General features: G+C 37.5%; 1 pseudogene across 1 annotated transcript; it reads right to left on the minus strand.

Annotated features, from left to right (window-relative positions):
• Positions 1-22,885: 22,885 nt before the first annotated feature.
• Positions 22,886-24,499, minus strand: LOC308338670 (elongation factor 1-alpha 1-like; annotated as a pseudogene). The gene is made up of 2 exons: positions 23,700-24,499; positions 22,886-23,482 (listed from the first exon to the last, which is right to left on the minus strand). The product of its transcript is annotated as an elongation factor 1-alpha 1-like (transcript).
• Positions 24,500-24,732: the final 233 nt, after the last annotated feature.

The raw sequence follows: 24,732 nt of genomic DNA on the forward strand, positions 1-24,732 counted from the left end.
AGAATAACAGCTTCAAAAATTACAGTAATAATGTGCAGCATGTATTGAGAGGTTACTGCATATAAACTTCTGTCTATCCCCTCATTTAATTTATATACAACCCAGAGGATTATAATTTCTTTTTCACATGCAAGGAAACTCAGATCAGAGGGATTATATTATTTATTAGAGTGCAAGAACTAAAACTTGAAATCTGATCTAGCATTAAAATCCATTCTCTGAAGAGTAGTACTAGTATTTCCTTTCTTGGGTCACACTTTTGATTAGAACTTAAAATGAACATTGGACTGCTGGCTCAAGATGGCAGATTGTACACACTCATTTATTCTCTCTCCTCCTATAGCTTCCATTAAAACAAGAGAATAGGACGGTATAAACTCTACAATAACAGAGAAGATGGGGAGTGCAATAGAATAGGATAGATGGGGAGTGCAAAATAATAGAATGGAGTAGGGTAGGCAAGTTTAATCATAAGTTCTTATGTTCTATTTAATATTATAACCATGTGCTTTTATTCCTTTGATAAAAATACCATAAATAAATGTAAGCTTTTTCATAAATAGGTCAAAGTCTTGACTCATTGAATTTTAGTCAACTCTAATCCTTATGTCTTTTATTTATTTATTTTAATTGTTAATTGTTATAAAGAACACATAACATTAAATTTACCATCTTTTTAAAAAAGATATTATTTATTATTTGACAGAGAGACAGTGAGAGAGCACATGTGGAGGAGGAGTGGCAGAGGGAGAGAGAGAGAGAGAGAGGCAGAGAGAAGCAAGCTCCCTGCTGAGGGATATGGGGTTTGATCCCAGGGGCCTGGGATCATGACCTGAGCTGAAGGCAGATGCTTAATAACTGAGCCACCCAGGTGCCCCTTAAATTTATTATCTTAGCCACTTTTTATCTCAATTCAGTTGTGCTAAGTATATTTACATTCTTGTAAAACAGATCTCTAGAATATTTTCATCTTGGAGAACTCAAACTCTATTGCTATTGAACATCATCTCCCCATTACACCCTCCCCAATCCCATCCTTGGTAACCACCATTCTACTTCCTGTTTCTGTGAGTTTGACTACTTTAGGTGTCTCATATGAGTGAAATCATACAATTTTTATCTTTTTGTGACTGCCTTATTTCATTTAACAGAATGTCCTCAGGATGCATTAATTCTTACGTTTTTTGTGTAGAATTTTTCTATTGGGTCAAAATCTTCCTATTTTTTATTCGTTTATATAGATAAATTTTATCAGAACAATATTTTCCCTCTAATTTCAGAACCAACCTAGGTTCTTTGTAGAACATTTGAAAATTAGGGAAAGTATAAAGAAGAACAAAAATATTGATTCATAATTCTATCACTCAGAGGCAACAACCATTACCATTATGGTATATATTTCCTCTCATTGTCTAAAAATTGTTTTGAACATAGTGGGATCTTGATGTATATACAAATGTATATTCTTTTCCCTTCTAACACTGTAGTATATTGTGTTAGTTTGCTAAGGCTGCCATAACAAAATATCAGACTGGGTAGCTTAAATAATAGAAATTTATTTTTTCATAGTTCTGTAGGCTGGAAATACCAGATCAATCCACAGAATTGGTCCCTCCTGAGGCTTCTCTCCTTGGCTCTTTAAGACTGCCCTCTTTCTGCCTCTTTATGTGGTCATTCCTCTGTCTACCAGAACACATTACTGGTGTCTCTTTTTTGTGAGCTTAATTGCTCCTTTAAAGAAAGACACCAGCCAGATTGGATTAGGGTCCAGTCTAATGGCCTTATTGTAACTTAATTACCTCTTCATATGCCCATCTCCAAATACCATCACATTCTGAGGTATTGAGGTGGCAGATTCAACATATAAATTTTGGAAGACACATAATTCATCTGTATCACCTATTTACCTATATATTTAAAATCTCGTAATTACCATTCCACTGTGTGTTGATATTCTTTTATTAAATATTTATTATATTAAATTATTAGATAATAAATATTTTCATGCTTTCAGACTTTAAAAAATTAGTCCCTTAATTTGGGTTGTTTTCTTAGGATTTATTCCTGAAGTAGAATTACAGGATCAAAGATCAAAAACAGTCCAGGCTTCTCATTCGTATTACCAACTTTCTTTTCAGAAATGCTGAACCAATTTATACTTTCACCTTTGAAAGTACTCATTTCATTGTGCTTTCATGAATATTAGTTTTTCTCATTTTAAAATAATTGCTACTATATTAGGCAAAAGTGGTATGGGGCATTTTTATTTTATTTTTTGATTACTAGTAAAGTTTGTTTATTGAATATTTATTATTCAGTAATTTTTTCTTATAAGTTACCTATTAGTATTTTCTCATTTACTGTGATCTTAAATTTTCTTTATCAGTATGTTGGTGAAATTTTTATTTTTCAAGGTCTTTGACCTGTTGTCTGTAATATTTGCCACAAATATTTTTCTCAATTTTTTGTTTGCTTTTCTTTTTCTATCTAGAGCTGTCTAATTTATTTTAAAAAGACATAAAACAAATTTTTGGTATATTCAATTTCAACTATTCTTTCTTAGAAAGTCTTCATTACTATTCTTAGAAATTCTTCTTAAGAAATTAGAAAAATAACTACACTTTTCTAACTTCTTATGAGTTGATCTGCTGAACTATTGAATCTTCCTGGAATTTCTTTATGGGCACAATGTGAATTATTCTAGACTTATTTTTTGAAAGAATTGACAAACTCTCAGCACCACCGTATTTTTAAAGTTATTTTTTTGTTCCTGATTAATGAAGTAGGCCTCATTATGTATCATAGCTTTATTGTTTTCAATTGATCTATCAATTCTCAAGTCAGTACCATTTGGTTTTTTTATTATAGCTTTATGATTTGTTTTAATACTTGATGAGACTATTCCTTCATGGTGCCCATTTTTTGAATGGACTTTTCCTCCTTCATTCTTCCAAATTAATTTGGATTTTCTTTAAGTTCAGAAAATTTGATTAAGTAAATTAGAATGTTATTAATATTTAGGAATGTCTTATATATTTTTACTTACTCAAGCACTTAAAAAAAAACTCTTGGTCAAATTTTACTAGATTTTTCATATGAGTCTCGCTATTTTTTTTCCCCTAGATATGTTATTTTTATATCTTATATGATTAGGCATGAAATTTTAAAACATTCATATTTTCAAAGTGATTTTTCTAGACATATAGAAAAACATTCAATTTTTGTAGCTTCATCCTGTCTTAGTGCTTTTATTAATTTTTGGAACTAATTCTAATAGTTAGACTCTCTTGGACTTTTGAAGGTATCTAATGCTGTAGCATGGATGACAGTCTTCTTTCTCTTTGCACTTTTCTGTTCTGTAGTAATGCATTATTAAATTGGCTAGAACTAAGTAGAACTTTGTTAAATATTAAATGACAATTGTGTTACTCCTGACTTTAATGGGACCTCTTTTTTTTTTTTTAATTTTTTTAATTTATTTGACAGAGAGAGATCACAGGTAGGCAGACCAGCAGGCAGAGAGAGAGGGAAGCAGGCTCCTTGCTGAGCAGAGAACCTGATGTGGGACTCGATCCTAGGACCCTGAGATCATGACCTGAGCCGAAGGCAGAGGCTTAACCCACTGAGCCACCCAGGCACCCCAAGGAACCTCTTTTATTAGATCACTGTTTAGCCTAAAGATAGATTGTGGACTACAACTGATTAAATGTGGATGTCAGGCTTTGCATTTATTTTTAATACATTTTATCTTATTATTTCTGGCCCATCAGCCAGTTCCCAACTTCTGTTTTTCTCTTTGTATTAAGAAGAAGTATCTTGTGGTGGGGTGCCTGGGTGGCTCAGTGGGTTAAAGCCGCTGCCTTCAGCTCAGGTCATGATCCCAGGGTCCTGGGATTGAGCCCCGCATTGGGCTTTCTGCTCAGTGGGGAGCCTATTTCCCCCTCTCTCTGTCTCTGCCTGCCTCTCTACCCTCTTGTGATCTCTCTCTGTCCAATAAATAAATAAAATCTTAAAAAAATTTTTTAAAAAAATAGAGACAATTGAAACAAAATAGGCATTGACTAATTCTGACTCCACACAGCAAGGTGGCCATGATGCATTCTTTGTTCTTGTGATAATAAGCACAGCTTTAAAAAGTACATTTTGCTTGTAGAATTTTTTGCTGTCTTTAATCCATTCTGGATTTTAGCTTTTGAAACAATATTCCTACAGTTTTATGTACTTACAAAATGTCCTTCTAGATTTTATTTCCTCTTTTGTACATGAAGTTATTAAACCTATATTTATTTGTGTATACTCTTTATTTAGCTAACTTTTCTTTTTCACCAGAATTATTTTGTATTGTATTGTCAGCTTTTCATTGAAAGTCCTGCATTCTTCCAGACCCTTTTCCCTCATTAAGTTTCTGTTTAAATATATTCAGGAATGGCTGAAGAGACATGTGTTACAGAAAAATCATGTGATCAGAACTGAACATAAATATTCAGATCTGTATCTAGTTGTATAAAGTTGTTTATGTATATATTTATATATACAGTTGTATATAATATATTAAAAAATTTTTTTTAAAGATTTTATTTATTTATTTGACAGAGAGAGAGGTCACAAGTAGACAGAGAGGCAGGCAGAGAGAGAGAGGGAGAAGCAGGCTCCCCGCCAAACAGAGAGCCCAAAGCGGGCCTCGATTCCAGGACTCTGAGATCATGACCTGAGCCGAAAGCAGAGGCTTAACCCACTGAGCCACCGAGGCGCCCTAAAATTTTATTATTATAAAATTTATGATATATAAATTTGTCAATTTAAATATTTGTATATAAAACTTTAAAACTTATATTAAACAAGTTTCTCTTTCTCTCAACCTTAAACTTAACTAAGTATAACTTTATTGAAAAGATTTAAAAGTTCTTTTACTGAAGGGTACAAAGCCTTTCCCAAATTTCCAAAAATATTAGTATTTTTAAATTAGAAAACAAACAAAAAGGATTAGTTTAAAAATACTGGAGAACCTTGCTGTACTGTGAGCATATGCTTGGGATCTGTATTCTGAACTACCTGTCACGCAAGGAGCCTCTCCTTTATCGAGGGTATTCTGCTGTGACCAACAGCACATCTCATCCTGTGGTTTGAGACTCACTGACACAGCAACTTGAACTTTCCCTTTGACCTTTGTAAAATTCAGCTTTTGGCTTCCAGTGAAATCTGTGTTTCATTGACTGTGAAATTAGGAGAATCTCCAATGAGTAAAAAATGATTAGCTTTCACTTTTGGATGAAAACATGCCAAGGACAAACATTGATTTTAAGAGATCCTTTATAGAGCATTGCACCTTATAAAACCTCAGTAAGGGGCAGCACCATTGATATTTCAGAACTGTAGCTCTGGAGCCCAAATCTCACCATCCAGTTCATTACTTCCCAGCTGCTTTCTCTTTGTCTTTTTTTAGGTGACTTTCCAAGTCAATTTGTTCATGACCTTGAGTAGTAGTTTTTAGGTATGATGACACAATTGCCAGATGATATTTACTAATGCTTTAAATAGTGGGTTTTCAAATAGCCTCCATTTCTCTGAACTGCATTTGAATTGACACCTTCTATCTTCCATTCTCCCCAATTGAACGATTATATTTTTTGCGCAAACATAGCACTTCATTTATGCTTTTATGATATCACTCCTCACCTGTATTTCAGTGGTTTACATGTTTCCCTGTGGACGGTGAGCTGTTGAAAGGCAGGAGTGCTCCTTTACAAGTTTGTGCACTTCTAGCTATATAGCACAGGACTTGGAACATAGCACTCAGCTAAATACTGACTGCAAGGCTCATTATTTGAAATTCTTAAAGCATAAGTATTAAGTATTATAAGGGTGGTTCAGTGGAATGCAGTGGATGTGAGTGTGGATATAACATATGATTTCTATTTTATTTGCAAATTGGTGGATTCAGAGACATGCACTGTGTATAAAGTCTGTGTAAACCAGGTAGTCCTTGGGGTTCCCTCTTTCTCTTCCTCTATTTTCTTATGTTCAAATAGCCACATAGCCAGGTCTAAAACCTGTAACTTCCTATAGATAGAGCTCCAAAGTACCAGGAGGCCCTTTCACTATTGAGAGCAAACCCTGAGCTTGGCATAAGGCAGAGGGAAGTTCAAACCCAAATACCCAGTCTCTTCCCTAGGTAAGATTTTACTTCTTCAGACAAATGTGAAACAACTGTTTCAAAGAAACAAATGCCCTCGGCATTGGAAAAGGCAGCCATGGCCTCGGTATCCTTTTCATTGAAGCCGAGGAATTACATTGCTTCTGTGAAATAATGTTTCTTCTTTGGCTTTCCATTTGATTCAGGGATTTTTGATTAAGCGTTCAGGGGTTACAAATAAGTAAGAACCAGCAGTCGGGTAATCGGGACATCATGACTATCTAGTAGCACATTTAATACTTGGCTTCTCTGTGCTCCATAACCTTTCCCTGCCATCTTCCTCTGTGATGGTCCTCCCCTGACCCCCTCCAGAAGAAGGCAGTAATGTCATTGCAAGCTTCAGAAGTTAGCATTAAAATGAATACTTTTTAATTTCTTTAGATGAGATGGGGCTCAGGGCTCTGGGACAATGCTGATGGATGATGTTTTAATGCAGCTGAAATGTTATTTTTACTGAACCAGGGAAAACTATAAATTTTGCTTCATTGCCACTGATGGCTCTATGCATAAAACTATGGCGGCGCCCCTCGGCCGTGAATAATCACCTCGGCACGGCAGATGTTACTTTGCGGGGAAAGCAATTCTTATGCCGAAGAATTGTGGAAAGATTAATTGTCTACAGCTGTTTCATGGCCCACAGCAATCTTGATACATTTATGATAAGTTTAAGAGCTCACTAGAGGCAGCTCCTATTCCCCGTTGTGGGAAGGGGGGCGGGGGAAGAAGCCAGAGGCTTTATTTTGACACCTGGATTCATAGAATCTGTCAGCTCCATTACAGCCTTCATAGAAATCCGGCCTCTAGCAGTTCTGAAATGATTGTGAGTGAGGTAAGATGCAGGAATTATCCATACGTAGATAAAGAAAAGGAGACTGAGAAGAATTATTCAAATTTGTGCAAATGAATTGCTTCCATTTTTCCTCCCTCTGCCAAGTGGAAATTGAACGTGACCCGCTCTGACCTTTCTCTATTAAGTGCTGCAAATTGCAGTAAATGCACAGTTCTGAGTGCCCTAATGAGACAGAGCCCTAGCGATGCCTCATTAATAAGGGGAGTTTGACCTTGCTGGTCAGCCCTTCATTCGATATTGAAAAGAAATAAGAAAAAAGAAGAGATGACCCACTGTAAATTTTGAACAATACATTTGATTTAGTTTGCATACACTCCCATTCAGACCGTTGTTCTCAGCCTTTTTCCCTTTCCTGTTTCCCTTCAGCCACAAGCTAGGAGTGGTCCTTACCTTGTAGGTGCCAGTGGAATGTGGTAACAGGAGATGTCCCAGGACCAGGTTTCACTCTGGATGGAAAGGACATTCCTCTCCCCATCTTGTTCCTTGCAAATTAGGGCCAAAAGTTCCTGTCTTACTTTTTTTTTTTTTTCTTTTATGCTCTTTTTCCTCCCTCCCTTCCTTTTCCTTTTAAATTAAGGGATTTTTTCCATTTTGAAGTGTGCATGTATGTTTAAAAGAGGGATTGGCCCTCTGATTTTTATTGTAGTTTTACGCAGACCCAGGTGGAGATACTTTCTCCTCTCTTCTGATGTAAAGAAATCTAGGGCAAGAGGTGGACTAGTGGCTCTTGTTTTTGGAGAATTACTAAACCTTATCAAGCAGAGAGGGTAGCTGATAGATGTGGAACTGGGCCTGGGGATTTCTTAAACTGGGACTTCTTAAATGTCTCATTAGTTACAGACTTAGCTTTTGGCTTTCTTTAAACTACTGCCAATAACACCTTTAATTCTATTCAGAGAATTTCCTAAATACAAAGCAGCCAAATGAGCAAGGCAAGCAGAAGTTCATAAATTTATTTAAATAGTAAGTCCTAATGCATAGAGATGTGTTGAAACTTTAAAGAGGTAGTTTCAAGACATGTGGAGGTACCATCTTGTGGAATCTTAACAATTGAGAGGATCCTAGAAGTTATCTTCTCCAAACTTCTTGCAAGGCAAGAATCTGTAATATTCCTGATACTGAAGGTAAGCTTACTGTAGTTCTCCCCCTTATCCACAGTTTTGCTTTCCACTATTTCAGTTACCCATGGTCAACTGTGATCTGGAAGCAGGTGATTCTCCTAACACTACGACCCAGTGCCGATGTCATTCCCCTCATGTGGGCGTTTACCATCTCAAGTCAGCACAAGAAGAAAAAGAAGGGTGAGCACAGTATGATAAGATATTCTGAGCAAGACCATACTGACAAAATTTTATCACAGTATATTGTTATTATAGCTGTTCTAATTTATTATTCTTGTTAATCTCTTACTGTGCCTCGTTTACTATTAAATGTTATCATCGGTGTATATGTAAAGGAAAAAAAGATCCTATATATAGGGTTCAGTACTATCTCTGATTTCAGGCATTCCTCTGGGGGTCTTGGAACAGAACCCCTGTGGATAGGAGGAAACTACTTTACCTCAGGATCAGACTACATCGTTATTGTCAGGTCTGACTTGTGCAAAGTTCTTTCATATATATTATTCAAGGAAAATATTGTTATCCTGTAGCGATCATATTGCAGGGTCCAGTTTGAATGGAGCATCTGAAACCATCAAAATGAGATGGTTAGTCCATGGGAGAGTTGCTTTATCAAACTGTGTTTTTGGTTATGCTTTTGACTTGTCGGGGGTGGGGGGAATCTGCTGCCTCAAAGTCACTCTTTAAATTACTTGGAAATATTGTTGAAGGTTTCCCCTAGAAAATATTCTTTTCATAAGACCCCACAGGAAACTTCTTTTCTGATTTTTAGAACCAGGAAAATCTGGGCTTGTTCCTAGGATCTGGTTTGGTTTTATCCTAATGGACAAATGACTTAAACTTATTCACATTACCCAGGGTTTCTTTGGCTCTTGGGATGCTCAGAACCAACTTTGTAGCAAATGTATTGAAAATATGCAGAATCTTATGGCATACATTAAAAAATATTTTTTGAATAGGTGATACATGGCTTTCATACCAAACTAAAAATATAAAGAGTATACAATGAAAAGATGAAAAGTTAGTCGGTTTTATATATATATATATATATATATATATATATATATATATATAAAGATTTTATTTATTTGATGGAGAGAGGTCACAAATAGGCAGAGAGGCAGGCAGAGGGGGAGGAGGAAGCAGGCTCCCCGCTGAGCAAAGAGCCCAATGAGGGCTTGAGCCCACGACCTTGGGATCATGACTTGAGCTGAAGGCAGAGGCTTTAACTCAGTGAGCCACCCAGGCACCCCTGTTTTTTGTTTTTTGGTTTTTTTTTTAAATAAAAATTTTGTTTATTTATTTATCAGAGAGATAGAGAGAGAGAGCATGAGCAAACACAAGCAGGGGGAGCTGCAGGCAGAGGGAGAAGCAGGCTCCCCACTGAGCAAGGAGTTCCATGGGGCACTTAGTCCCAGGACCTTGGGGTCATGACCTGAGGTGAGGGCAGATGCTTAACTGACTGAGCCACCCAGGCATGCCTGCAAAGTTAGTCTGTTTTGTCCTATTCCCCAGTCAACAAGTTCTTTTAGAGGCATCCACCATTACAGTTTCTGAATATTCTCTTCTTTTATAACATAAACTGAGATGGTATAGATTATACTCTGTGCTAAAGATGATGAAGAACCACTGACTGGCTTGAAGAAGGAAGTCAAATAAATTAGTTCCACATTGGGTAGGACTTGTTGCCATTGCTGAAATTGTGGGTTGTAGTGGTTATCTCACCCGTGCTTAAATTTGCATTTTCTAGATGACTAATGAGATTGAGAGTCTTCTCATGTTTTTGATTATTTGGATATCTTTTTTTTTTTTTTTAAGTGTCTCTTAAGACTTTTTTTCCATTGGGCTATTGATAGTTTTATCATGTAGTATGTCTCTAAGTATTTTATATACAAGACCTTTGTCAGTCATGTACTGCAATTTACAAATATTTATCAACAGTAGAATATTTACATAAATTGTCTTATATTCATGCCATGGAATATTATATAGTAATGAAAATAAACTTTAACCTTGTGTGGCAACGTGGGTCAATCCAGACATTGAAGAGTACATATGGCATGGCTCCATTTATATGAAGTCTCCAAACAGGTAAAACTCATCCCTGGAATTGGAAGTTAAGGCAAAGATTTCTTTTAGAGATAAGGTGGTCAATGATTAGGAGGAGGCACAAGACAGATTCTGAAATGCTGCTTATTTTCAATTTCTTGACCTAGGTAGGGGCTACACAGATATATTCATTTTTGATAATTAGCTGAGCTCCAAACTTTCATGCACTTTTCTATATGAAATAGTATTTTTGCAAAAAGTAAAAAAACAAATGGTATTTGGCTGTAAATTTGATAGAACATATTCAGTGATGAATTTATCAAAACTGGGTTATAATCTTTTTCTAATGAACAATACAAGTTAGAAGAATATATAGACTTCCCTGCTTAAAAACAAAATGGTATTTGGAATGAGAGTTGAGGGTTGTGAGGAGTTGGAAGTGAATACCATCTAGCATTTTCTAAGAGATGCAGCCTTCCAGCCTGTTATGGAAACTCTTTCCTGAAACAATATTCTGAATGCCCCCTCAGAGTTAACTTAAGGCTTGGATATAGACAAGGTGCAGTGACTGGCAAGACCTAGCTGGGGCTGAATGCCAACTGGCTGCCTTTGGTCCAGCTGGGCATAAAATTGCCGCTGATAAACACAGACAAACAAGCATCTTTGAAAAGGCAAAATATTCAACAATTTCAAGATGCAAAGATGCTCTGTGTGTGTGTGTGTGTGTGTGTGTGTGTGTGCATGTGCCTTTTTTTTTTTTTTTCCTCATGGGATGAATCAGAAAACAGTTCCTTAAATAGGTTTTACATAATTAAAGAAATCTCTCTGCCTAAGGAAACCAACCAAATCAGAGAGTGGAGTCTGGAGCAAATTCCCTGATTTTTGATTCACTCTAAGGATTACACTGTCACTTGATTCTAATTGCACAAATCCCTTCCTTCCTTCCTTTTATCCTTTCTTCCTTCCTTCCTTCCTCCCTCTTTTTTTTCTTCCCCCCACCCTTCCTCCCTTCCTTTCTTTTCTTTCCTTCCTTCCTTCCTTCCTTTTTTCCTTCCCTCCCTCCCTCTCTCTCTCCTTTCCTTCTTTCATTCACTTGTTTGTAGTGTAGGTTAGGTTAATAGCCTCCGCTGTCAGACTGCCTGGGTTTGCGTTTGGATTCAGCTTTTCACAAACTGTGTGAGTGGTCACATTATTTAATCTCTCTGCAAAGTGAGGACAGAAATAGTATGCATTTCTATAACACTCATTTGAGGATTGAATAAGAACATGCATGCTGGATGCTTATAACAGTGGATGCCATGTAGTAATACCTTGATTAGTATTCACTATTATTGTTAATGGTATTAATAATATTCACAGTGTGATCCCTCTGACTGGATCTAGGAGAGGCTCTCAGACTGAAGCACTTCTTTAACATATAAACCGGACTTGTCAGTTTACCCTTCTGTCAGGGCTCTAGGTTTCTCCAGGCTCTGGAAACACTTTTCCCTCCTCTTGCCTTGTAGACTTGAAGGATATAATGGAATTGGCTGGTAATATCTGGGATTTTTCACCATCTTTTCTGGATTCCTTTAGCTTTCTTCACAGCTTCAAAAACTCTCTTTACGTAAAATCTTAGGAGCATGCCATATGTTTTATACCAAGATCCTTACTAGTACATCTATGTTACATTTAAATTACTCCAAAAACTAACAAGAAAGAGGCATAGTTTAGTTTTATTTTTTAACTGAATCAAATTAAAATAAAAAATTCTTCAGGGCAGCCATAGAATATTCTCATGTACAAGCCTGAAAACTATTATAGATTAAAATGTACCACCTGGTTAATCCCAATTTTACATTCTCTGGTAACATCACAGTTACCACCAAAAAGAAATATTTCTCCCCCCAAGTAAATTGGTGAATATTGCCTAATAATATCCTCCATTTATAGAAAGTGATTTGGCCAAAATTTTGACTAGATACTGAGAGTCCTGTTTACACTTTCTCTGGACCAGGGTCTGTCATTTATTTGTAATTGCCTGCCTGTGGTAATTTTTAGGAATGTAATGACTTTATATTAACTATCTGGGAGCTGGTAGTCAATGTTTTTTCACACTCAAACCATTGATTTTTTTTCTAAGAAAGAATGTTTTTTATCATAGGATGAGGAAGTAATGAGATAACGCCATAACCCCTTTGCCTTTTCTGTGGATATATATATTTTTAAAGCAATCTTTTTTTTTTTAAGATTTCATTTATTTATTTGGGAGAGACAGAGAGAGAGTGTGCAGATGCACGTGAGCACATGAGCAGGTGGAGGAGAGGAGTGTGCAGAGGGAGAGGCAGTGTCTCTGCTCAGCAGGGAGCCCAATGCCGGACTCAATCCCAGGACCCTGGGATCATGACCTGAGGGGAAGGCAGACAGTTAACTGAGTCAGCTACCCAGGCACCCCTATGGATTTTTTTTTAAAGCTTGGTATTTTGAGCAGGTCTTTGCCTAAACTTGCATCTTGTTGCTCTCAGCTCTTGTGACATTCTCTTCCATCTCTTTGACTGCTTCTTCCCACTAGGTTAGATCTAGGACCAGGCTACACTAGGCACTACTGTGAGTCCCTCTGTGGAAGACATATGGACAAGATCTAACAAGAAGTAAGATTCTCACCTTTCTTGCATCTCTCTGTGTCAACTCCCAGCCCAGTCAGCCCTCCCTGGCTGCTCCTCTCTCTGCCCAGTAATACTTGGCTCTGCTCTTCCAATGCTAGAAGTCCTGAAAGAGGAGTTCCACTGCCTAGTGGGCTGGCTTTTAAAATTTTTAATTTCTTTATTTTTTGTTTTATTTATAAGGGTCACATTTTTAAAAAATTACAAACTTGGCATATTTTTATTAACTAGCCCAGATGGTGTTTTAATTAGCCAAGGAAAGGAAATCTTATTAGAAACAAGGTGATCACACAAGGTGGAAGTAGATGAGACGTGTCTTGCAATGGTTTCTCCCAGAAACCATGTCCCTCATAGAAGGAAGATTACTGCCTGAGATACTGCTTGCTCAGATCTCATTTGATATGAAAATTCAATTTTTGCTATACTACTGATCTTTTATTACAGGAGAACTTCACAAGTTATCTATAAATTAAACATAAGAATATTTATGAACATATTGGGCTCACCTAGTTGTTGACCCATCCAGAATCAACAAATCTGTGTCCTCCTTTGAGGTCAGGGTGGGAGAAAGCAGTGTCAAATTTCCTGAATAACATCTGTGTCTGTACTTCTGGTGTCTCAGAGTGCTATTTCCTCTAAGAGCTCTAGTTCAGTGGGATGTTACTAGACATTTACCTGTAATAAGGGGTCTTTGAGGAAGTATGTCAAGCTGCTTGAGCCATAATATGCTAAGTTGTTGTGAAGTAGTTATGTTAGACAGGTACAAATAAGTTTTCTTATTTATTGGCTCCTGTGTGTGTATGCGTGGCTACATGTGTGGTCCAAGTATGACTTCAGGAATATGACTTAAGGACCCTGGATATGGATGTTTCACCTTGTACTTTGTGATGTAGTTTGGAGTTCAGAGTCGATGGCTAAGAAAAAATTCTTGAGACATCTTCAGTGCAAAAAGGTGTTTTTTTATTAAATCATGGGGACAGGACCCGTGGGTAGAAAGAACTGCATTGGGGGCATGAGGAGTGGCTGATCATATACTTTCAAGTTGGGAGGAGGTTAGAGATAGCCTGTCTCTAAGGAATTTTGGAAGAAAAGTTTCCAGGACCTTGAGGGGTTCAGCTATGGTTAGGAAAACATCATTTATTACAGTCTAGTTAAAACTCAGTCATGAGACCCTTCAGATGTACATTGGTGGATCATATGCTTGGAGGATGATTGCTAACATATATTTTAGGGGGGTAGAGATAAATGAAGTTTCCCAAGGAATTTTTTAAAAACATATTATATTTATTTATTTGCCAGAGAGAGAGAGCAAGAGCAAACACAAGCAGGGGGAGTGGCAGGCAGAGGGAGAAGCAGATTTCCCACTAAGCAGGGAACCTGATGTGGGACTCCATCCGAGGACCCTGGGATCATGACCTGAGCCAAAAGCAGACACTTAACCACCTGAGCCACCCAGGCATCCCTCCAAAGGAATTTTTATATGTTAAAGTAGACTTTTTTTAAAGATTCTATTTATTTATTTGACAGAGAGAGATCACAAATAGGCAGAGAGGCAGGCAGAGAGAGAGAGAGAGAGGGAAGCAGGCTCCCTCCCGAGCAGAGAGCCCAATGTGGGACTCGATCCCAGGACCCTGAGATCATGACCCGAGCCGAAGGCAGCGGCTTAACCCATTGAGCCACCCAGGCGTCCCTATGTTAAAGTAGTCTTATAGGATCCTGGGAGGTTGGGATAATGTTAAGCTAAAATTGCCTTTTGCCCTTAGCAAAGCATTAACATTGAGGCAGCTCAGTTCCTAGAGGAATGTTACTCTGTGTATTTCAAGGACTTGTTAGTAGGTTGTAAGTAGTAAGGTAATTTAATTTTTCTTTTTACCTTTGTTTCCCACATCATTTTGGAATCCCTTTATTATGCATTGATACTGTGTTGGAAGAAGTTATTGTACCATACTTAGGATTCACTTTATCACCATATTGGGCAACAGATTCTGGGCATATCCCTTTTCATGAGAGTTCTTGAAGCTGCAGATCTAATCACCCAATGGAGGATGTTATCAGAGACTAGGCCAATTTACACCCACCATACCTGTCTCACCCCACTCTCTTATCTTCTAAAGTTTCTCCTCGTTGCCACTGGTCATCTGATAATTCAGTGGCTTTCACACTTGAGTGGGCATCAGAATCACTTACTGAGCTCCACTTCCAAAATTTCTGATTCAGTAGGTCTGGGAAGGAACCAAGTTTTTGCATCTCTAATGAGTTCCTAGATGGTGCTGATGCTGCTGGTTTCAGGGTTACACTTTGGGGACCACTACAATACTGAAACACGTTGTTTAGTAAGTAGCAGAAAGTAAAGAATATGGATTTTAGAGACATATAGAACTGCCTTTGAAACCTGACTTCTCTATTTAAGCTGCATAATTATGGCAAGTTTTATAAAAAATCTTTATAACTCTGTTTCCTCACCTGAGATAGTATTACTGTACAAAATGTTGGGAGAACTAAAGTAGACAAGGTCGATGAATGCCTGTCTCAAAGTTTGGCACATGGTAAGCATTCAACTCATGTTGGGAGTGTATAAGGAATCACTTGTAGTCCCCACAGCATAAATGGGTATTGTTGTAAATCGATGTAAACTTACAGTTCTTACTTTTCTCAAACTGTAATTTGGGAATATTAAGGTGAAGAAAGTAGTTGTTATGTGGCTGCTTCAGATAAAGTTTGATAGAATATCAATAGGCCAGTTTATTGTTAAGCCAAAGACTAACACATATTTTCCTAGTGTAAAATTTAAATTATAAATAAGGGAAAAAATACTCTTGATAGGTGGAGCCTATATGCTAATAGTGTTATGAATATAAGAATTTACCACCCCAAATATGCCTCTCTGGAGACATAGACTATTTTGAGTGAAAAGATATTGCGAACCAGAGGATACAATGAAAGCTCTAAAAACAGGACAACCCCTTTCTTTTTGAAAAGAAAGTTTCCATTTGTAGAGATGTCTCCTTCTCCAGTGCCAGGAAGAGGAGGTGTAAACTTCTATCAGTGGAAAAGACACTGACTTGAATTTGCATAACAAACCTTATCAGATGATCCTTGTTACCATAATTTTCCTAGTCATCTTGCTCTGCCTAGAAGCCCCAAACCGGTTTTTCTTTGGTTAGCCCAGGTTAGCCTAAGATGGCATAAAAGCACTAATTCTTTTCAAAATTTAATTAATAATTGATTAATTTGTATTATTCTTATTATTTTAACATGGAGCCCAATATAGGGCTTGAACTCATGACCCTGAGGTCAAGACCTGAGCTGAGATCAAGAGTCAGACACTAAACCAGCCAGGCTCCCCATAAGCTCCAATTCTAATCACTCCTTTGAGTTACTCATTGCTGGGTGCTCCCATGTGTATATGCACCCTGAGGTCAAGACCTGAGCTGAGATCAAGAGTCAGACACTAAACCAGCCAGGCTCCCCATAAGCTCCAATTCTAATCACTCCTTTGAGTTACTCATTGCTGGGTGCTCCCATGTGTATATGCATAATGCACATGTTAATAAACTTACATTTGTTGTTCTTTTGTTACCCTGTCATTGGCCAGTCTAATTTATAGGGCCCCAGCTGGGGAACCTCAGATGAGTAGAGGAAAAGATTTTTTTCTTACTCTATACCTGGCTAATTCTATGTATTAAAAAAAATCTTCTCAGCTTTGATGATTTTATGTATTTACTTAAAAATTTTAAGTGTGGTAAAAAGCACAAAAAATTTGCTATCTTAACCATTTTTAAGAGTACATTTCAGCCATTAAGTATATTCATATTGTTGTGTTACTAGCCCACCATCCATCCACAGAATATTTTAAGTCTTGCATAATTGAAGATGTACCAACTAAACAATGATTCCTCCTTCCACTCCTCTACCATCCCCACTACTGAAAACCTTCATTCTACTTTCTGTCTCTAGGAGTTCTTTTTATTTATTTATTTTTTAAATATCATTCCCTTTCTTCTGGATTGAGTGAATTACATTCTCCTGAGACTCCTCCTCATCTAAAATTGGCACAGCTTGGTCTTCCCATCTCAGTAGATTTGTTCATTGATCCCTGCATTCATTTATTCATTCAAAAGGGCTTCACTGTTTCCCTGCTATGTCCCAGGCCCTCTAGGTTCCTAGAGGACTGGCACAATGCACTGTACTTTACATGGTCTGACCAGGTGTCAGGCTTATAGGAACTGTCTCATATGGAATTGTCTGTTAATCTGTTGGTGTGCAGAAACATGCATATATTTGAATCTGGCATGTGTTATTTGTAAAGGCTTGGGAAACATTAAGACTATTTATTCTTCTGTAAATTTTTCTTCAATAATCAAATGATAAACTGCATGCTGGTAATGAATGTAGGATGTCTAAAGCAAGGTATTTTAATGTTTCAGTTCAGATCTTTCACATGCATCATTGCTTTTAGTCTTCTATAGTTTCTTTTACATTTCTTTTAAATTTAATTTAAATACATTTAAATTTAATTTAAATACATTTACATTTCTTTTAAATTTTTCTTAGTTAACAAAAAGATAGACTAAAAAATGAATGCGAAAGATGGAGGAGTTTTTCTCTAAAAGAAGTAAGGAACTGAGGTATTGTTAGGAAAATTAAGATAAAAATTCTGGGTATTTTGAGTTTCTTTTTTGGCCATAGTAGATACTGAATTTCCCTTCTTAACTGAAATAACCAAAAACTGCTATCAAAAGATAGGAAACAGGGACGCCTGGGTGGCTCAGTTGGTTAAGCAGCTGCCTTCGGCTCAGGTCATGATCCCAGCGTCCTGGGATCGAGTCCCACATCAGGCTCCTTGCTCCGCGGGGAGCCTGCTTCTCCCTCTGCCTCTGCCTACCACTCTGTCTGCCTGTGCTCGCTCGCTCTCTCTCTAACAAATAAATAAAAAAAAAAAAAAAAAAAAATTTAAAAAAAAAAAAAAAAAGATAGGAAACAAAATGGTTCTGAAGGCACTGGATGTTAAACAGTGAAGCAAATTATTTCTAAAAAAGTAAACAAATAAGGCGAGTCTTAGCATTCTTTCAGCTTTTTGCCTGGAGCATTTTCCCAGGGAGGCCAATCCAGACAGAACCTGTCACTCAAAAGGGGTTGAGGAAAAGTATTGGAAGTCTGGGGAGATAGAATCTTAGGACAACTACTAGAGAGGAGAGAGCTGCACAGAGAGAACCCCTGGAAAACTGCAGAGGGTCCCAACTGAGTATGCAGCTGATTACTGATTATTGGTTGGCATAAAAAATTTACTAAGAGTGAGGAGAGAACCACCCCAAAGAGTTAGAGGGAATAAATTTTAGAACTCACACAGGACTGGGAACAGTACCTGGTCTCAACAGCCAAAGCAGAAAACCTCTTAATTCATTGGTCTGTGGGTAGAGTGCTAAGAAGGGTTTTGCATCAGTAGTGGGAAAAATTTGGACCTAGAGCAAATGCTACTCTAATCTAGTAATAAGAAAAATTAATATATTAAAATTGAACCAGAAATGCCTAGATGATAGAATTAGTAGGAGAGGGTTTTAAAAGTTATTATGATGGCATTCTGTGTATTTAAGAAGCTGATGAGAAGATTGAGCCTGTGAGGTAGACACAGGGAAAATAAAGAAAAATCCAAGTTAAAGGAAACTGTAATGCCCAAGATGAAACAGACACTGGATGTGATTAATAGCAGACTGGATACTGTAAAAGAAGAGTGGTGAATTTGGATACAGAGTAATATAAACTTCCCAAATGAAACACAGAAAGAAAAAAAAAAAAAAAAGAAAGAACACCAGTGAGATCTACAGTAATTTCAGGCAGCCAAATATACATAAAATGGGAGTCCCCAAAGGAGAGGAGAACAGGACAAATACTTGAAAAAAAGTAATTGTTAAAAGTTTTCTAAATGTGACAAAAATCATTACCTCACAAATCCAACAAACTCAATAAACTTCAAGCACAAGAAACATGAAGAAAGTGACATCAGAGGATATTATGAGCAAATTCTGTAAAACCAGTGAAAAGAAGAAATCTTAAAAGCAGCCAGAGAAGCACAGCTTACACAAAAATAAAGATAAGCATGACATACTTCATTTCAGACACAGGGCAAGCTAGAAAATAGTGAAACCACATTTTTAAAGTAATGAAAGAAAAGAAAAACAAATTCTGTCAACCTAGAATTTTATACCTGGTGAAAATATATAGGTAGTACTTGCTTTGCACAGTAGGGTGAGACTATAAAAAAAGGCCATGCAAAATGAAATTGTGCAAAGCACTCTTAATCAATGGGAAAAATTACCATTGTTCCATGACCTTTAAGAATTTTACCAAAATAGAACTTCTAAAGAAGATGGGGGTGTAAGGGCATCCTAAGCTTACCTCATCTCATGGATACCACTAGATAACATGCACATCAGTGTAAATAACCCAGAAAATGGCCCAAAGATGGGCACAGCAGACTTTCCATAATTAATATAGAGAAAAGGCCACATTGAAGAGGGCATAGATGCAGTGGGGAGCTAAATGGACCCACATGACTGAGGGAGGGAGGGATGCTGTGGGCTCAGAGAAGGGAGAGAAACAGACTCTCACATCAGGCATCCCAGGCACAGGGACCCCCACACAGGGAAGTGAATATATGGGAAGTGAATCCCTATAACATTTGGCTTTAAAAACCAGAAGGGCATAATTTCATCAGTTCTTACAATCAGCAGGACTTAACACCTGGAACTTTAAAAGTCAGTGGGTTTGGCTCTGGGAGAGCCAGGTGAGTGAGAGGAAACTGAGCCCCTGCCTGCCCTTAAAGAGACAGCACAGCAAATAGCCCCTGAGACAGAGCATAGAAAAAGCAGTTTGAAAAATGTCTGTGGTATACAAGAGAAAGCTTTGTTTACTAATCTCAGCGTATGCATTGGAAGGGGCAGGGATTGTTAGAGATTTCTCCTGTAATGAAGGAACAGGTGGGCACCATTTCCTCTCCTACCTCTCAGCCTACACACAAGGACATTCGCAGGAATTGATGTGGCACCAAAACTCCCTACCTAACTTGCTAACAGCATGCCTGCCATTGTGTGCTTCTGCAGATCTGCCCCCTCCAACCTGGCTGGCCTGGGCAGGGTTTCTGAGAGGTTGCAGGTCCCCTCCTGCAGTAGATGTGTATAAACCTTGCTAACACTGCATGCTCTGGGCATGGAGCCTCCTTGGGATTCTTTTTTGTGTAAAAATCAGTCGGAAGATTCCCAAAATAAAAGGACATAAAGTATAACACCATACACCTGAAACATGGGGAGTGAATAATGGGTTCAAACTTAGGCAGCCATCAGCTTAATGTAGACTGCTATATGCAGAAGATGTTATATACAAATCTAATGGTAACCACAAATCAAAAACCAGTAATAGATATGCAAAAATAGAGAAAAGAATACAAGTATATCACTAACGAAACCCATCAAACTGTGAAAGAGAACAAGAGAAGAAAGGAACAGAGAAGAATACAAGAACAGCAATAAAAAAAGTAATACAAAGTAAGTACATTACTATGAATAATTACCTCGACTGTAAATGGACTAAACACTCCAAAAGACATAGAGTGAATGAATGGATAAAAAAGCACAACACACCTATATGCTACCTACAAGAGATTCATTTCAGACCTAAAGACCCATGCAGATTGAAAGTGAAGGGATGGAAAAACATTTATTGCACAAATGGAGGTGAAAAGAAACTTGGGGTAGCAAGTCTTGTATCAAACAAAATAGACTTTAAACAATGACTGTAATAAGAGACAAAGACAATATATAATCATACAGGGAAGAATCCAACTGGAAGATATAATAATTTTAAATTTTATGTGCCCAACAAGGGAGCACCCAAATATATAAAATATTTTATAACAAATATAAAGGAACAAATTGATAGCAATAGAATAATAGTAGGGGACTTTAACACCCCAGTTACATCAATGGATATATCATCCAAACAGATATAAGTCCAACAAGGAAACAGTGGCTTTTAATGAGTCCGATCACATTGGATCGAATGAATCATCTAACATACATTCAGAAAGTTCACCCTAAAACAGCAGAACACACATTCTTCTCAAGTGCACATGGGACATTCTCCAGAAGAGATAACATATTAGGCCACAAAATAAGTCTCAACAACTTCAGAAAGATCAAAGTCATACCATACATCTTTTTTGACCACAATGCTATGAAACTAGAAATCAATGATAAGAAAAAATCTGGAAAGAACACAAATACATGGAAGATAAATAACATGTTACTAAACAATGAACGTGTCAGCCAAGAAATCAAAGAGGAAATTTAAAAAAAAATACATGGAAACAAATGAAAATGTAAACACAAGGTCCAAAATATTTAGGATGCAGCAAAAGCTGTTCTTAGAGGGAATTTTATAGCCCTACAGGCCTACCTCAAGAAGCAAGAAAAAATCTCAAATAAAAAACATAACCTTACACCTAAAGGAACTAGAAAAAGAAAAGCAAGAAAACACAAAGCCAGTAAAAGGAAGAAAATAATAAAGATTAGAACAGAAATAAATGAAATGGAAACAAACAAACAAAGCCCAATAGAATAGATCAGGAAACAAGGAGCTCTTTCTTTGAAAAGATCAACAAAGTTGGCAAATGTCTAGCCAGACTCATGGAAAAAAATGAAGACTCAAATAAATAAAATTAGAAATGAGATAAGAGAAATAATAACTGACACCACAGAAATACAAAGGATTATAAGAGACTATTATGAAAAATTACACACCAGTGAATTGGACAGCCTAAAAGAATGGATAAATTTCTAGAAACATTTAACCTCACAAACTGAAACAGGAAGAAATAGAATATTTGAATGGACCAATTACTTGCAATGAAATTGAATCAGTAATCAAGAAACTCCCGACAAACAAAAGTCTAGGACCACACAGTTTAATGGGTGAATTCTACCAAACATTTAAAGAAGAGTTAGTGCCTACTTTTCTCAAACTATTCCAAAATATAGAAGAGGAAGGAAAACTTACAAATGCACTCTATGAGGCCAGAATTACCATGATACCAAAACCAAATAAAGACATTACAAAAAAAGAAGTACAGGCCAGTATCTCTGATGAACATAAATGCAAAAATACTCAGCAAAATATTAGCAAATCATATCCAACAATACATAAAGAAAATCATTCACCATGATCAAGTGGGAGTTATAGCTGGGATGCAAGGGTGGTTCAATATTCACAAATCAATCAATGTGATTATATCACATCAATAACAGCAAGGATAAAAATCATATAATGGTCATTTACATAGTAATTCATGTGATGAATAGCTATTAGCAAAATTTGTACTTATGCAATTATTCATGGTTCATATGCCATGGAAACTGAAATTTAAGCCATGTTTTTCTTTGAAGGCAGTAGTGTTGTTTAGCTAAATCGTGGTAATTGAAATCTGTATGTTTGAACTGTGCAACATGAGGATTGTCTGTATTATTTATTTCTTTCTTTACATTGAACTTCTGTTTTAATGGTCTTAAGATTCTTTCAGATTTTTGGGGGTGCCTGGGTGGCTCAGTGGGTTAAAGCCTCTGCCTTCGGTTCGGGTCGTGATCCCAGGGTCCTGGGATCAGGCCCCGCATCAGGCTCTCTGCTCCACAGGGAGCCTGCTTTCTCCTCTCTCTCTGCTTGCCTCTCTGCCTACTTGTGATCTGTCAAATAAATAAATAAAATCTAAAAAAAAAAAAAAAAAAAAAGATTCTTTCAGATTTTTGGCCAAGTCGTTTCTATTAAAAAGTACTGATTTTAAAAAAGTAATAAACCTGCCACACACACACACACACACACACAAATGGTTCACAAAACATTTTCCTTTCCTTCTGAAGGTTTTAAGATATAATGTTATCATTAACCAGTCTTTTACTATAAGCTTAAATGGCCAATTGATACAAATAGTTCTGAGACCATTCTTCCCTTACTGATTAAGAAGGACAGGTATTAGGGTTACTATTCATTTAGCCTTCTGAGCTTTCTGGGCTGACTTGGTGACCTTGCTAGCTCCAGCTGTCTTCTTATCCACTGCTTTGATGACACCCACAGCAACCGTCTGTCTCATGGCATCAATAGCAAAGCAGTCTGGAGGAGGATAGTCAAAGAAGCTCTTAACAGACACAGGCTTGCCAGGAACCATATTAACAATGGCAGCATCACCAGATTTGAAGAACTTTGGACTATCTTTCAGCTTTTTCCCAGAATGACGATCTATCTTCTCCTTTAGCTCAGCAAACTTGCAAGCAATGTGAGCTGTGTGACAATCCAGCACAGGTGCATATACAGCCCTGATTTTGCCTGGATGGTTTGGGATAATCACCTGAGCCATGAAGCTAGCTGCTTTCATTGGTGGGTCATTTTTGTAGTCATCAGCCACATTGCCATGATGAACATCTTTGACAGATACGTTCTTGACATTGAAGCCCATGTTGTCTCCAGGAGGAGCCTCACTCAAAGCTTCATGGTGCATATTAAGCTACTTTACTTCAGTTGTGACATTGACTGTAGAAAAGGTGACCACTGTGGCAGGTTTAAGAGCACCAGTCTCACGGGGCGCCTGGGTGGCTCAGTGGGTTAAGCCGCTGCCTTCGGCTCAGGTCATGATCTCAGGGTCCTGGGATCGAGCCCCGCATCGGGCTCCCTGCTCAGCAGGGAGCCTGCTTCCTCCTCTCTCTCTGCCTGCCTCTCTGCCTGCTTGTGTTCTCTGTCTCTCTCTCTGTCAAATAAATAAATAAAATCTTTAAAAAAATAGCACCAGTCTCTGCTTGGCCCACAGGGACAGTACCAATACCACCAATTTTGTAGATGTTCTGGAGAGGCAGATACAAGGGCTTGTCAGTTAGATGAGCTGGTGGTAAAATGCAATCCAGAGCTTCAAGTGGTATGGTTCCACTGGCATTCCCATCTTTACAGGTGACTTTCCATCCCTTGAACCAAGGTATGTTAGCATTTTGCTCCAGCATGCTGTCACCATTCCAACCAGAAATTGGCATAAATCCTACTGCATCAGGTTGTAGCCAATTTTCTTAATGTAGGTAGGTCCTGACTTCCTTTACAATTTCCTCATATCTCTTCTGGCTGTAGGGTGGCTCAGTGGAATCTATGTTGTTAACACCAGCAATTAGTTGTTTTATATCCAGTGTGTAAGCCAGAAGGGGATGCTCATGGGTCTGCCCATTCTTGGAGATACATGCTTCAAATTCACCAACACAGTAGCAGCAATCAGGACAGTACAGTCAGCCTGAGATGTGCCTCAGATGTGCCTAAGAATCATGTTTTTGACAAAGTCTCTGTGTCTTGGGGCATCAATGATGGTCACATAATACTTCCTGGTCTCGAATTTCCACAGGGAGATATCAGAGGTCATACCATATTCACATTCAGTTTTCAGTGTATCCAAGACCCAGGTATACTTGGATCCCTTTCCCATCTCAGCAGCCTCCTTCTCAAGTTTTTTGATAGTTCTTTTGTCAATCTCACCACATTTATATATCAGATGACCAGTAGAGGTAGACTTGCCTTAAACTACATGTCCAATGATGATGATAGTGATTTGAGTCTTTTCCTTTCCCATTTTGGTTTAGGTGTAGCAGTGGTTTTCATGACACCTGTGTTCTGGTGGCACACCTGTTGTGAAAAAGTGAATTATCTGTATTTTAAAAACAAATGTGAGATAAATACCCCTTTGGAGATAAGAAAAAAAAAAAAGAATGAATCATTAATAGACTTGCAGTACAATACGATGTTACATAGAAGTCATGTAAACGGAACAAATGATCCCAGTTGGAAAGCTGGATCTACATAAAT

The sequence above is a fragment of the Martes martes genome (genome assembly GCF_963455335.1).
Source record: "Martes martes genome assembly, chromosome: 2".
Lineage (NCBI taxonomy): Eukaryota > Metazoa > Chordata > Mammalia > Carnivora > Mustelidae > Martes > Martes martes.